General features: G+C 41.0%; 1 protein-coding gene across 1 annotated transcript in view; it reads left to right on the forward strand.

Annotated features, from left to right (window-relative positions):
• The first annotated feature begins 472 nt into the window (after positions 1-472).
• The window catches only part of LOC129709093 (apoptosis-inducing factor 3), a 75,443-nt gene continuing 62,292 nt past the window's right edge, over positions 473-13,623 (forward strand). The window contains exon 1 of the mRNA XM_055655202.1: positions 473-611. The gene's annotated coding sequence lies outside the window, so the exon portion shown is untranslated. The remainder of the gene's footprint in view (positions 612-13,623) is intronic.

The following is a 13,623-nucleotide window of genomic DNA, read 5'->3' on the forward strand; positions in this document are numbered from 1 at the left end:
TTATTATTTTTATTATTATTGTCAAAGGCCCAAAAACTACCCTTGTAACCCTGACTTTAGATCCTGTCTCTTTTTTTCATTGATAATATTTTTTTTAGTTGACAATATAAAGATCAAGCGTAGATAATGGCCAATAAAAGTCATGAAGTTGATTCAAATGTGTCGACTTTCCTCCCTGTAATGATCAGTGACACAAGACAAGGGTGCCTTGGAAAATGTTCATAAAGATGACAATGGGGAGTTCAGTGAACCTATCTTTTTAAAAGGGTTGTTGGGAGTCAATGGTTAACTTCTGTAGTAGTAAAACAGTTAATGACAATGAGGAAAGTGTTATCTGAACTTTATTTAAAGCTGGGAAGACTTTGTCACAGTTGACTTTAACTGGTGCTACTATGTAGTTTCATGTAAAGCATCAATATATATTTATGTACTTCATGGTTCCTCGTGCAGGTAATTATCGAGCCAGTGTTTATTGTACCCACTGGACACCGATGGACCTGAACTCAGAAGTGCAACTTATTTCCTCGGTTGCCGCTCCATAGGATGGCGCGGTTGGGATTGATCCATTTATGATATCTTGAAGGTTTTTGCCATCTCCTATCTTTACACAGGTATTTGTTCTCAATGACCTTGTACGCTAAATCTTAATATAAAATGTATGAACTGGGTGTTAATGGGATTAGATTGATTTAATTCAACCTTGTTAACACGTTGAGGGGTATTTGACGGGTTTGATAAATTCATGACTCCTGTGCCCAGCCTCTAGAGGAATTAAAATAAAAACAATTGGAGAGCAGTTTTTACCCATTCTGTTGACTTTAAATCCCTTTTTAATTTAATGAAAATTATATGTCACATTCCAACACATGTCATTGAAAACCCTGTGTAAAAAATGACTAAATATGTAATTACGTCACTTGAATACTGCAACTGAGTTCTCATGCTCCGTTGAGTTTGTGGCATCAATGGTTGCAGCTTTCAGTAGTGCACATGTGGATCCTTTCTTGGATGTGTTCTCTGTTATCTTTTCCAACTTGGGTGAGCTGGGAGACTAACGGAATACAGAATTTTTAGTTAATTTTAAAGGGGCCCTTCCCATAGATTAAAAGGTGTTTTTTTCCTTCATGTACTGGTTCCTTGTTTCCATGCCTGATTGTTCCTAAGATAATGTTGCATCGCTACTTTGAACTTTAGAATTCCCTCAGTTGCATTGGGTAGGAAGTTTCAGGAATTAGACCCATTGTGCTTGAAAGAACAACAACATATTTCTAAGTCAGGATAAAATGTGATTTGTAAGATATCCTGAAGGTGTATCTATGTTCATGTCAGGTACTGCTGTAGACATTTTTTGTGGTCGAGGTTGTGGTCTGGGCTGTGGAAGTAGACTTGGTGAATAACTGTGCGGAGAACCCTTCTTATAACAGACCATGGACGGGTGGGTAGAATGGTGTCCGTTATTATAAAGTGTCCGCTGTAACTGAGTAAGATTCGCTCCAATCACCGTGGTCATTCTGTTAAACAGCGAGTTATTTTCAAATACAAAGTGCTTTAGAACAGCTAAAAATATATTTTTGTTACTGCAAACAAAAAATACTTGTTTGTTACATTGTTTAATAGAGTATCATTGTACAAGTGTCAATCGATCGAAGCAGTGTAACTAGCAGCCTGTGTTCTTAAAGAGACAGTGGTGTCTAATTACTGTGGGCCCGCTCTGTCTATTGGAGCCAAAATCTATTATAAAGAGGTCCGTAATAACGAGGGTAGACTGTAATACATTTTGTGGATAGTGCGTATCATAGCTATGTCAAACCAGTTGAAGGGCAAGAAAATAGAATATGATGGATATTATGTTCGTCGTATATGATGTTTTGTCTTGGATGATGTTGAGGTCCGTGAGTGTATTTGGAGCTGCATTTATTTCAGGCAAATGGATTATTCTGCCAAACCTTTGGAAAGTGTTAAAGAATTAGGAACTGAATGACTTGTCACAAGTTTCCCAGTCTCGGACTTGTTACATAATTTAGCTGATCCAATTAAAGTTCTGCTCAGTGGTAATGTCCTGGAATTTGTTAAAGTTAATGCCTTTAATCATCAAGTATTAATGGCCAGACCCTGTCTTGATGGAGATGGTCATTGTGTGGTATTTCATCCACTGTCGCCCCTCCTGAATGTTACCTCCGTTTATCTGCATGTAGACATGGGTTGTTTCATTTTCTGTGGGATTGTGAATGAAATTGAGCGTTGTGTAAATATGCTTCTGAGACTAAGATAGCAGGAGGATGAAGCATCCAAAAATGGTTGGGACTATTATATTGGCTTGTGGCAGTTGCACAAAATTATCGTGGGACTGAGTTGAATAACCTCAAACCATCGTTCTTTGAGTGAGCTACGATTTCTGCAAGTGGAAAGTTTGTACTTGATTATAATTTTTCCGGAGCTCCTTGATGCAATATTTGTTCAAACACAACATTTATGTCACGAGCCGTTGTTGCCCCATCAGCTAGGGAATTCAGCTAATTATTTTTCAAAGTTTAGACCAAGATCTGAATAAGTTTTAAGACTGAAAGGTGTGGCAAGACCTAAACTGGGCATCAGTGAATGGGTGATAGGGGAGTCAGTATCATTTTGATGACATTGCCTTTACTGATGATTGAGCGAAAAGCCACAATTAGCTAAATTGGGCCTCGGACATTGTCATGTGGAACTTGTGCAACATTATCTTGGGATCAGAGGGCTTAAGATGGGACATTGGGTGTAAGCTACGATTGTGGATGACTGTGGGACAGCTCTTTCAATTTCAGATTAAGATTCAGATTCAATTTTAATTGTCATTGTCAGTGTACAGTACAGAGACAACGAAATGCATTTAGCATCTCCATTGAAGAGCTTTACAAGAAGTCCCTAGATATTTTTGATGAAGGTCTTGTTGCAATTGGTGTCCAGTTAGATTCTGCGTGATCTGTCCAGTTTTATCTAAAGTTAGAAGTAGGGTCCTGACCCAAAACGTCACCGGCCCATCTTCTCCAGAGATGCTGCCTGATTCGCTCACTTATTCCACTGCTTTAACTATGGATTGCCTTTTGTGTGCTAGCTATTTTTTGTATGGTGGTTTTTAACACTTTCATGCTCACCATTACCATAGTAGATTTTATTTGAGACAAACCTCATTATTTGTTCAGCTGAATTAGTGTTCTCCATTTGTTCTGATGTTGTTTTATCCATGGATTGCTAACTTGCCGAGCCTGCTTGCTTGGGTCTAACCCAGATCGCTATTTGATTACTACTTCTATCATGTAATCATCATGTCACCGTTCCTGAGAGCTCTGGTCCACAGTTTGGAAAAAAATAAGTTGTTGTACAGTGAAGATGGAAGGAAAGACTATTTCTCAAGATAAGCATGACCTCCATCAAGCCTTAACCCAAAATCTGTCGTAGACCCATAAGGTAGAATGAAACAGGACGCTGCTAATCCTTTAAATGCAAGCTTCTGCTATGAGCATCACTGATTTTTAATTACATTAAATATTTAATCTAATTAATTTTAATAGCCAATAATAATAAAACAATAATTAATCATATTAATCATCATCACCAACAGTAAAGCAGAACATTGCTGGTGCTGGTAGTCTGAAACAATAACAGATAATGCTGGAAATACTCAGAAGGTCAAGAGAGATTCCATTGTTAATCATGAGAACCTGTGGTGTCCAAACTGGCTACCACGTTGTGAATATTACATGAGCATATTGGTTGTAATGTGCTTTGGGAATGTTAATTGTTCAACAAAGGTATTTAAATGCAATTTTGTTCTTTCAACCCACCCTCTCTCTGCCTTTACCTTTGGAAGACAGTGTTATAACTCCACAATAATGTCGGCATCCTTAATAATACATGCTCATCAACATTTCACTTAAGTGTTGAGAAAATCAATATTTTTGGGAGGTCGCCAAGAAATAACTGGTTCCCTTGAGATGGTCTTTGTCGTCCACCTGTGGATGGAGTTGTGAATGCAATGGGAAAAATCTGAAATTTATCGAACTTGACCAACTATCCTTGACATTCAACAGCATTGCCATTGGCAAGCTCCCCACTATCAAAGTCTTGAGTATCACCATTAAACAGAATCTTAAATGGAGCACCTAGAGCAGATCAAGGGTTAAGTATCCAGTGATGATTGACTCACCTTCTGATATGTTAAAGCTTTTCCATCATCGACAAATCGTATTCTACACTCAATACTCTGACTGATGAAGGCTAATGTGCCTAAAGCCTTTTTGACCACCTTATCTACCTGCGACTCGACCTTCAAGGATCCATGCACCTGCACTCCTAGATCCCTCTGCTCCACTACATTCCTCAGAGGTATGTGGGCATTTAGGAATATCAGAGTTAATGTGATTCAGTGCTTATCACTTGTTCCAGTGAGTTCCTCCCCACTTACTATCACAAGACAAAGAAGTGTTTGTAATGATACTTTCGTACTTTCGTACTTTAAGACATCTAGAAGTATTTTATTTCCGAATAAGTGTATTCATGGTTATATTTTATAATACATGGCGGCCATTTGCACACATCCCTTGATAGATTTGTAGTAGAAGAATTAGGATGGAAGCAATGGGAACGAGAAAGATAAATTAAACAGAAATAAGTGAGGGAATGGAATTACTTTGAGAGCAGCATTAACTCAATTGGCTGCATGGTTTCCTCTTTGTTGGAAGAGAATTTAACGTGATTGCAGTAACACATTGCACTCCACCTCCAACATTAATTCTGATGCAAATGCACGTTTTACTGACTGACCAGGGATGAATTTCTCAACAAATCGCTTCCTCAGTACCGCACCAGTGTTTGATTTTGAAAGCAGGATGGAAGTTAGTGGTAAAGTTAATGAAATCATTGAGTTCTGCATCGGCGCATTTTCGCGATGTAGCAGAGAGTTGGGGGATGGGGACCAGTGTATGTTGGAAAAAAGGCTATTCAATGTAATCAACAAAAAAGCAGGCAGAGCTGGGATACTCGCACTTTCCCATTTCTTCCGTCCCCTTCCCCCAATATTCCTTCCTCCGGCTTCACATTTCATGCCTCTTCGATCCTCCTCTCCTTCTCTCACACTTTCTGTCTTTTCATCTCTGCCTTTTTCCAACTATCTGCCAATCAAAAATCTTTCACCTGTATCCACCTATCACTTGCTGAATTTGTCCCACTCCCACCTCCCTTGCAGCTTTCTCTGCCCTTCTATAATCAGTCTGAAGAAGGAACCTGACCCGAAACATCACCTATACACGTTCTCCAAAGGTGCTGCTTAAATTACTCTAGCACTCTGTGTCACTTTACTTGTTACCAGCTTTAGTTTAGTTTAGTTTAGAGATATAGCGTGGAAACAGGCCCTTTGGCCCAACGAGTCCACGCTGACCAGTAACACTATCCTACACACACACACACACACACACACACACACACACACAGCACACATACACATATATATATACACACATATATACACACACACACACACACACACACACACTCACACACACACACACACAGTAACACACACACACACACACACACACACACACACACACACACACACACACACACTAGGGACAATTTCAAATTTTACTGAAGCCATTTAACCTATCAACCAGCACATCTTTGGAGTGTGGGAGGAAACCAGGGCACCCGGAGGAAACCCACGCAGATCACGGGGAGATGGTACAAACTCCGTAGAGGCAGCACCCGTGGTCAGGATTGAACCCGGGTGTCTGGTGCTGTGAGGCAGCAACTCTACAGTTGTGCCACTGTGCCACCCGCTTGGCTCCCTTCAATCAGGTAGCCCAACTCTCAGCAATTTAAATCTCAACCCTTTAGATCAAAGTGTACCAACGTTACATTTGGTGTCAGCTTTTCTTCCATTCCAGCTTTTGACTTTTCCCTCAGGTTCTCTCCCCATACCGTTCTACCCTCCCATCGCAAGAAATTGAGGAGAAAACGTGCATTAGCGAATCTATTCTTTCACTTTTCCTAATTGCAAAACTGCCTGCTTTTGTGATAAAGTCTGTGTTAAACTGTAGGAGGCGAATAATTACACATGAATAAGGATAATATTGCAATGTGAAAGTGGGTGGTGTGGGACAAGAGACAAAGGCAGCTTAAGAGATTATGTGAATGATGAAAACAAGTTCTCTATATTGACTATTAACTTGCATAAGAGTTAACCATCTCCTTTTACATGCAGTGAAAGAAAGGCCCCTGTTTAATTAGTTATACTCTGAAGTTTGATCTTCTTTCTTCATGTATAGTTTCTTGACTGACTTATACTCCAGTTCTGTGGGTTCTGAGGTAACCGATGAATGTGCAGGCTCTGTCCAGTCGGGCCAAGGTTAGAAATGCTAGATGGAGCAGGACAGAGCTGTTGTGTGCTTCTGTGTTTGCACATCACCTCCACATTCTTGCAATGTGGAAATTCAAGGTACTCAATGCCTCTCCAGATGCTTCTCCATTGAGTGGTCATGGGAGAGGGGTTGCAATGGGCCAGTGACGAGGTTACACTTTCTCAACTTTGAGAACATCGTTGAAGCATTTTGGCATCAGAACTGCAGCGGGAGATTTCAAAAGAGAGGCATTGGATTGGTTGAGTGAGTCCCGCGGCATCGACGGCAGATGCAGAGCCAACGTTCACTGCCTCCCTGGTCTCTCTGAGGCTGGGGCCACCAAAGCTGCCACTGAATCACGTCGTAACCTCAGCAGCTTCCAAGCTGGACCTCCCAAGCTTCACCAGGCCGGGCTGTTGACGCCACCCATGGTCCGCATCGCCTCCCTGGCTATATCGAGGTTGGACCTATTGACGTTGACCACCAGCCCAGACCCGTTGCTGCCACCGCTGGCCCACACAGCTTCCTCTGCCAATCCAGGCCATTGGCTCCTACCTGTACACCCGCCATGTCCAGCGACTCTGCCAATCATCGCCTCTCCCCCTGCCGTTAGCAGGCCAGGGCCATCAACTCTGCATTCCAGGCCCAGTTCCAGACCGAGAGTCACGACCCTGATTCCTGGGATGGCAGGACTTTCATATGAAGAAAGACTGGATAGACTTGGCTCGTACTCACTAGAATTTAGAAGATTCAGGGGGGATCTTATAGAAACTTACAAAATTCTTAAGGGGTTGGACAGGCTAGATGCAGGAAGATTATTCCCGATGTTGGGGAAGTCCAGAACTAGGGGTCACAGTTTAAGGATAAGAGGGAAGTCTTTTAGGACCGAGATGAGAAAATCATTTTTTACACAGAGAGTGGTGAATCTGTGGAATTCTCTGCCACAGAAGGTAGTTGAGACCAGTTTATTGGCTATATTTAAGAGGGAGTTAGATGTGGCCCTTGTGGCTAAAGGGATCAGGCGGTATGGAGAGAAGGCAGGGATGGGATACTGAGTTGGGTGATCAGCCATGATCATATCGAATGGCAGTGCAGGATTGAAGGGCCGAATGGCCTACTCCTGCACCTATTTTCTATGTTTCTATGTTTCTATGACCCAAAACATCACCTATCAATGTTCTCCACAGATGTTACCTAACCTGCTGAGTTAGTACAGTATTTTGTGTCATTTTGGGTGTTAACTAGCATCTGCAGTTTTTTTGTTTCTACTACTTATACAATGATACTCTATTACTCGATGATCCCTTTACTCAGTTATAGTAGACAATCAGAAATATAGGACAGCATCCCTCCTCATACCACCATGGTCCATTATAACAAAGGTTTATTGTATTATATTCAGTTTTGATCACCCTAACATAGGAAGGATGTTGTTAATCTAAGCTAGGAAGAGTGCAGAGAAGATTTATGAGGATGTTTAGTTTAGAGATACAGCGCGGAAACAGGCCCTTCAGCCCACCGGGTTCGCGCTGACCAGTAATCCCCACACACTAACGCTATCCTACACACACTCGGGACAATATACAATTATACCAAGCCAATTAACCTACAAACCTACGTGTTTCGGAGTGTGGAAGGAAACCGGAGATCCTGGAGAAAACCCACGCAGGTCACAGGGAGAACATACAGACAACACCCTTAGTCTGAATTGAACCCGGGTCTCTGGCGCTGTAAGATAGCAACTCTACCGCTACACTACCGTGCGGCCTAAGGGGAATCAAGAACCAGATGACATAAGTTTAAAGTGAGTGGGGAAAGATTTAATGGGAACCTGAGGGGAAACCTTTTCCACACATAGGGTGATGGTTTTATGGACCGAGCTGCCAGAAGAGATAGTTGAGGCAGGTACTATAACAATCTTTAGAAGACATTTGGACAGGTACATGGATAGCAAAAGATTTCGAAAGATATTAGCCAAGTGCAAGCAGGTGGGACTAGTGTAGATGGGGCCTCTTGGTCGACATGGGCAAGTTAGGCCGAAAGGCCTATTTCCATGCTATATGTCTGTATTTTCTTTATCCCTCTTGAAGTGTCTTACCTTGACAGGCCTTGGCTTAGCAGTCCGGTGCTAGGCATGTGGAAAAACGTTCCCCTCAGGTCGGAAGAGGATATTGGCATTGATTTGTCTATTCTATGAATGGGATTTGGAGATTTTGCAGAAATAATGCTTTGAAGGTATTGTTGAAGGCTTTATTTTCCAGATTTTTTAACTTAGGACCCAAACTTTGGAATGGCATCAGTGAAGGGGTCAAAGATCATTTGGAGCTCAGTCTATGAATGTGAGCATGTGCTTTTGTAAACCAACATCTGCAGTTCCTTGTATCCATCATCGTGCTTCTTCTTCTTATGTATGGCGTGCACAGCCTAAAGTTGTAGGACAACTTGTTCTATTTGGTCTTGCTTGATTGTGTTGAAACAGGGCGGACCAAATGCAGGTTGCAATCTTCCACCCCATCATAGTGCTGTGATTGAATTACTAAAGTTGGAGTGGTTGAAGTTGGAATGATCTTGGCTCTGAACATGAGAGTGAACATTGTAGATGATGTATATGAGATAATATAATGACTTTTACAAGATTGTTCAGAGTAAAATGCAATAATGAATAGAGTGATATTAGGAAGTTAATTCATGTGATCTTTGACCAATTCCAGATTACACTGTGATTGGGTCTGTGGTGGACCTATTGATTAGGACAGCACTTGCTTGTCATTGAAAATCCATTGAAATTCTGTGCTTACTATAATCATATGTTGAGGTTTGGTGCAACCATGCGGAATACATTGATTCATTCCCTCTGTGATAAGCAAGTTCAAGGTTCATTGATTTGAACTTCATTGAATATATGGCCCTTGAAGCTCCAGTTTTGCATGGTCCACGCTTTTGTGATCGTAAATACCTTTTCTTTTGTGCAGCTAGGACCTCACTGATACACGGTTGGATGAATTGACTCACTCACCTTTAATCCGAATGAACAGTGTTCCAGGAAGTACTTAGATTGGTAAATTCTAGACACCAGATGAATTTATATTCAAAATTAATGGGAAGCCATCATGAACCTCATATTACAGCTTTGATATGAATCCCACAAATCCAGCAAGACTTATAATCATCTTTAAATATCAGTGCAGCAATGCTTTTTTAATCACTATGTATTAATTTATTTTGTGTTCATTCAATACAGGTTGGCACAAAGGTATTTTCCATATAGTAGATGGTGATAATAGTAGTCAGAAGCACTCCCATAGGGTGTGCCTGCTGTGACTCCCATCATCACCGCCACCACCACCACCAACGATAACTGAAGAACTGGGGTGTTTGTGCACAGCTGGAATGCAAACTCTGTCATCCCTCAAACTGCTGCATTGCTCTGAATACTTATTCCTTCTGTGCACCAAAGAGGTGTCGCTTCAACCGCCTGGAATCCTTCCTAACGCCACAACCAACATCTACCGACCTTTATAATTTTATTGTGTGGATGAGAAGTGGTTACTAATTATAGAACATGGTGGCCAGTTGGTTATAAGAATAATACAAAGGTTGCAGTTTGCTGCAAAGCGGAAGGGATTGTACACACTGGTTATTGCCGATTCAAATTGTAAATTGCTGTTATAAATGAAGCATTGACATGTTACTACAAACTGTGGAGTCCTTGCAGTCCTCATGTATTACTGCTTTGAAATTAACTCCCTGCAAATGAGTGCAATATATAATCAAATGGTGTAGGGTTAATCAATGTTACTCGGAATCAACTCAAAGTAGAGATTGTGGTTAACTTGTATGCTTTAATAAGATTTATTTCAATGCAAGTTACAGTGAAGCATTTTTTTATAGATAAAAAAAGAGAAAATAGAACATGATGAGGATAGGCAAAATCAGTGGAGAGAGAAGCAGTTTACGTTTCAGATCAGTGAAGATAATGGCTTGGCTCATGGACTTTAATATTAACTCCGTGTCTCCTTCCATGGGTGCTGCTGCTGAATCTCCTCAGCACTTTCTGCTTTTCTTTCAGATTTCCAGCATCTGTGGTGTTTTGCCTTTCCATTCTTCTTCTGAGATAACATTTTTTTTCTGTTGTTTATTATAATGTTAATGTACTATGTTTACATCATTGTGTTGCTGCAAGTAAGAATATAATTATTTATTCTGGGATATATGACAATAAAACACTCTTGACTCTCGACTATTGGGTTTGAGGATGCCTTGCCTCCATGGCAGTTCTGTAGCTTCTTAAGGGGTCGGATAGGCTAGATGCAGGAAGATTGTTCCTGATGTTGGGGAGGTCCAGAGCAAGGGGTCAACGTTTAAGGATAAGGGGGAAATCTTTTAGGCCGAAGATGAGAAAAAAACATTTTTCACACAGAGACTGGTGAATCTCTGGAATTCTCTGCCACAGAATGTAGTTGAGGCCAGTTCATTGGCTATATTTAAGAGGGAGTTAGATATGGCCCTTGTGGCTAAAGGGATCAGGGGGTATGGAGAGAAGGCAGGTTCAGGATACTGAGTTGGAAGATCAGCCATGATCATATTGAATGGCGGTGCATGCTCGAAGGGCCGAATGACCTACTCCTGCACCTATTTTCTATGTTTCTATGTTTCTATGTTATGTATGTTTCCGAGGCGGCTAATGAGTCCAGCATGGTTCGGGCAGACTCTGCCACAGGTGTGATGGCAGATGCTTGTTGGAGTGAACAGATGGGTGGATCGGGAGGTGATGTCCTTCTTTTGTCATTTACCAATAATAGTAACAAGTATAATACTGCTGGGAGACTAATACATCAACACAGCCAGCGAGTGGGTTTACTTGAATAATTCATACATTCTGGATGTTTGAATAGCACAGTGATGCTGAAGTGTGTGGGTTCTCCAGCGCTGCCGGAATTGAATTTCTAACGGGCAGGGGAAAAAAATAAAATAAATTATCTTCAGGCCTCTTCTCTGCATTTTTCTTCCCAGGTTCTGGTTTAGTATTTTTGTTTTCTGTCTATCATCTTCTCTCAACCTTACTTTCCAGAGAATTGAGCATGTAATCTTGGCTGACAGTCTTGTGCAGTCGTAAATTCCTAAGCAGATTCCACATTAGACCCGCTCAGATGGATATCAAAGGGAAGGAAGCAAAGCCTATAGGAAGAAAGATTGTGGCCATCCTTACCATGTTAAACACATGTGTCATCACGTTGTCCATGTGTTGCTATCCTCTAGTGATTTGGCAGATTTTGTTTCTCCAGTTTTCCCTCGCCATACGATGATTTAGCACTCAGATTGAAACCAAGCTCAAGTTTGGGACAGTGAGCCTGACATCGACCCACCTTCTCCATCATGGACACGTTTGGAATTTCTGCCATTAGTCGAAGAACTACAAACCTGTCAGAGTCCCACGAGATTTATACCTTCAGAGGACCCGGCCAACACTATTGAGGGACCTATGCGTGGGATGAATGGAGGGAAGTAGAAAATGGCTACTGCTGCATTGCTCTGAATACTTGACTCGCACACATGCACACATGAACAAATGCAGAAAACGCATGCTTGTAGCAGCAGAGCAGAGCCGATTCTACCTCTTTTGCACTGGACCATTGGATAATGCACTGTTCATTCTAACAGTTGTTGCTATGCAGTGCTGGGCTCACAATTATAGGGGTTCACAATCGGGAAAGCCTCTGTGAATAGGCTTATTGTTTCCGGATAGGCCTATTGTAGCATCATGGTGTATTCAGTCATCTTAAAGAAACTGGTTAAATTGCTCTCAACAGTGGCAATCCCTGGCTATCAGCTCTTGATGGACAGAGGCAATTGTTGAATCCAGAATATTTCTGGATGTTTGTCAGTCACTGGCTTTATTTTCATTTCATGTGCAATTGTTTATCTGCTCTTGCATGTGGCATGAATCAATTAATTATATCTGTTTTTGTTTGGGGTGAATGGTCAGTCAGTGATTAGTGTTTAAGAAGGAACTGCAGATGCTGGAAAATCGAAGGTACACAAAAATGCTGGAGAAACTCAGCGGGTGCAGCAGCATCTATGGAGCGAAGGAAATAGGCAACGTTTCGGGACGAAACGTTGCCTATTTCCTTCGCTCCATAGATGATGCTGCACCCGCTGAGTTTCTGCAGCATTTTTGTGTACAATCAGTGAATAGTGGTTGCTCTAGTGTCCTATGTTAGGGTCAAAGACTGTTTGCTTGTCTCATTTTGAGCAGACATCTGATCCATTACAGTTTTAATGAAGAGATCAGTTGCTGACTGAGTGATGATGAGAATAGTGGCCAAAGGGTTGCTGCGATCCCTGTAAAATCCAGTTGAGGTCAGGCAAGACTGGATCATACGTGGAGCCTTTCATCACCTTAAGACATCCAAAAATTATGGACTTATAACATATTGTCAATGTTGCACTATAAAAGACGTGGAAGCCAGTTCTTGTACAGCAAGCTCCCACAATGTCAAAATAATATATAAAATAATATATATATATATATATTTTTTTTATTTTATTTTTATTAGAAGTACGGTAAATTACAATACTACACAGCACATATATCTTAATAAATTTTTTGTACCGCTTCATTTTTTTTGAGCTTTAAGAAAAAGATAGAAGTAAGGAAAGTAAAGAAAGTGCGCAAGAGTCGTGAAGTGCAAGAGTGTTGGGAAAAGAAAGCCCCTTAGAAAAGAAGTTAGAGAAGGAAGTAAAGTGAGAAAGTAGACCCTAGAAAAGAAAGAAAAAGAAAGTAGGAACAATCGCTCTATTATAACATTAAACTCCGCAGAAAGGGGACTACCAGCCAAGTCTGTTTTTGTCGTTTTACCTCCCGTTACCAGGTCCTGGTACCATTTATTTATTTATTTATTTTTAAAATTACTATTGCACCTCATACTTGTAATAGGTCCAGAAACATAGACCACGTCTTTTGGAATTGGTCTGCTTTACCTGCTAAGAGGAATCTCATCTCTTCCAGATGTAATGTTTCAAACATATTTGATATGCACATTTTTATTGTTGGTGTGGGCGCATTTTTCCAGAATTTAAGTATTTAAGTAATGTCAAAATAATAATAATCAGGATATTTGTCTTAGTGATGTTCAGGGATAAAATCGTGGACACGTGTGTGAATTCAGAGCTGTTTATCAAAATATTGCCACGGGAACTTGTACTTCCATCCAATGTTCAATGGTACTTTATTGTCACATGTGCCTAG

The sequence above is a fragment of the Leucoraja erinacea genome, chromosome 25, assembly GCF_028641065.1.
Source record: "Leucoraja erinacea ecotype New England chromosome 25, Leri_hhj_1, whole genome shotgun sequence".
In the NCBI taxonomy this organism is placed as follows: domain Eukaryota; kingdom Metazoa; phylum Chordata; class Chondrichthyes; order Rajiformes; family Rajidae; genus Leucoraja; species Leucoraja erinaceus.